Source organism: Penaeus vannamei, chromosome 28, assembly GCF_042767895.1.
Source record: "Penaeus vannamei isolate JL-2024 chromosome 28, ASM4276789v1, whole genome shotgun sequence".
Classification (NCBI taxonomy): domain Eukaryota; kingdom Metazoa; phylum Arthropoda; class Malacostraca; order Decapoda; family Penaeidae; genus Penaeus; species Penaeus vannamei.
The window spans coordinates 6787065-6790296 of NC_091576.1; positions in this window are offsets into that span (position 1 = coordinate 6787065).

The window sequence follows — 3232 nt, forward strand, 5'->3', positions numbered from 1 at the left end:
GGACAGACAGGAGCAAAGTATATGCAAAGGCCGAAAGAAGGAATGGAGAAGGAATTACGGTAATAAATAAATAGATAATTAAAAATAGATGTGACAGCGGACTTACCCTTCTGTAAGCTCAACGAAGATGAAAACAAGAACAACAAACTTCGCCAAACAAGCGTATAGGAATCTAAAACCAAAAATATGGCCTCGCAAGCAAAGAGAAATTATGTAAACATGATCCTGAACGAACGACAGGAAGGGAAAAAAAAGTGAAATCACGGTGGGATATAAACATCATGCACGACAGTTCAACAGAAACTAGACCATGGTACCTTTACATGCGTTATAAATCCCTTGAGTTAGACGCAGAACCCGTAACCAAGGTCTATATAAGTACAGGTCTCGTCACTCCGGAGTTCTGCGCAGCTTTGGGTGATAAGGCCTATGACGTCACTTGGAGAGAGCTGAGGGCAAGGGGGGCGGGGGGGGGGGAATTAGAGCATGGTAGGGTGGGACATAAATAATAGAAAACGAAAGTAAATGAGCAGATACTTAAGAAATTTTAGATGACGGCACGTTGAACGATTTTCATATTAGACATATTTTACAGGCGATGATTATCAGCGATTGTTTATAGGCCTATATCATATATTCTACGTGATTTTAGTTTTCTAATTCTCATGTTGCAGTTTAGACATGGCATAATAAAGACGTAAAATAAAAAAAAAGACATGGCATATGTAAACTCCAAATGTTTTTGATGAATGTATTATAAAACGAATCATACAACAATAACAATAATAATGATGATAATGATAATAATAATAATGATAATGGCAATACATAAACATACACATAAATGTACATATATAAGCTGCAACCAAGTACTGGGCATTGTGACTTTGCGCGCGCCAGTCAGTCAAGCGAACGAAAACAGAGACGCCACGCATCCCGTAGATATCATTATGGGAAAGGCTGGGTCAGTAGCATCTCGAGGAGGTGTCATGGCGTCTGATTCTACTTTTGGAGAAAAAAAACACATGGCGTTTATTTTGATGACGTCACAAAAGTCACGGATGCTCTGAGAATATGGTCGATCCTTTTGCTCTCTTCAATTCTCAAAAAAGAAAGGAAAATAACGATTTTAATGGTTATACTTTCACCGAACAATTATCAAAACAACCGCCATGACACCTCGAGTAGCTACTGATCTAGCCTTTCCCATGTCATCATACCAGGAGATCGCAAGACTCCACGAGGAAGACCAAAAGATTAGAAGAAGAAAAAAACGAGGACTTAGAAGAGAAAGGCGACTAGGAAAAAGGAAATGAGAAATTGAACAAGGAGAGGCTATTGAGGTCGGGGAGTTCCAAAGCAAGTGTGGCTAAAGAACTTGAAAAAAATGTGGAGGGATTGGGAGTCAACATCCGAACACAAGGACGCCATGATAAGAATTGTAATAATGAAAATGATAATGGTAACAGAAATGAAAATGAAAATGGTGGTAATAGGAATGATGAGTATGACAATAGTAATTATAATAATGATAATGATAGCAATTATTTTAATAAAATTATAATAGAAATAATAATAGTGATCATCAAATGATGATGATGATTATAATAACAAGAAAAAGAAACAATTATAACAATAGTTATAATGAAGAACATAATGATAATAAGAAGAATGATAATGATAATAATAGCAGTAACAATAGTAACTAGAAGAACTAGAAGGCAATAGGGTCACCAACAGCAAAAAAAAAAAAAAAAAAAAAAAAAAAAAAAATATTCACGCTAGCAGAATTATATCAAAATCACTCTCATAATGATAAAGGTAATAATAATTATAATAGTTACCCCCTTTGGCAAGTCAATAGGGGTAACTGATGCAATGATTAAAAAATAATCTGAATCCGGATCATGATCCAGATCACCAACAAAATCTGATGGAATCTAAAGCAAAGATACACCTCTTGCAAAATTTTCATAAAAATCTGGTTATCCTGCTAACTTATAAAACAAACACACTGACCAAAGCGACCAAAAACATAACATTGATGGAGGTAATAATATTAAAAACGTAATAATGATGATAATAATGATAACAATAATGACATTGATGATAATGATAATAATGATTATAACAATGATAATGGTAATGATAATGATGGTTACAATAATGATGATAATAATAATAATGCTGGTAATAACAAGATGATGATAATGACAACAGTAATAATGATGATAGTAGTAATAATAATAATAATGATAATAATAATGATAATAATGTATATAATAATAATGATGGAAATAATAATGGTTGTAACAATAATTATTGTAATGATAATAATAGTCATGATGATGATGATGAAGATAGTAATGGTAATAATAGTAGTAAGGAATATAATAATAATAACGATATTGATAAGAAGAACTATAATGATAATAAGGATAAAGATGAGATTACTAACGATCATAATGATAATAATGACACTGATATTGATTATGACAATTATAATGATGATAATAATATCGATGATAATGATCATAACAATAACGATAATATTGATAATAGTAATAACAATAATAATGATGATATAGATAGTAATAATGTTAATAACAGTTATAAAATGATAATAACGATGATAAACAACAACAATAAGAATGATGATAATCATAATAATGGCAATGAGGATAAGGGTTACAATGATGATGATAGCGCTAATCATAACAATATTGATAATAGTAATAATGATGATAGTGTTAATAATGATAACAACACTAATAACAATATCTTACATACGCACATACTGTACACACACACGAAAAAAAAAAAAAACCTTTACGCAAGTGAGAAAGAATACTAATGCCATTTCCTAATAAGTCGACAGAGGGACATATCACGGCATGAGAAGCAACAGAGGAAATAAACAAAGAGGGATACAGCGTTCCTAGAAAAAAGATACGCATATACGTGTGTTATCCAAAGCCCCATAAGCCAGAAATAGTTCAGAGGATTTACTTATCAATTGCTTGCCGCTATCAGTGCCGGCGCCAGCCCCAGAGGAGGAAGAAAATATGTAGCTATATAGACGGAAAGATGGACGGGTGTTGGTACTGACAGAAATATTGGATTGGCCACGCCCTTTCGGTTCTCGAAACTCGTGGGAAACGCCCCTTTTCACTGTGTGCATGAGTAAATGAAAGGGAAGTGCGACCGTTTCATTTTTAATGATATATGAAAT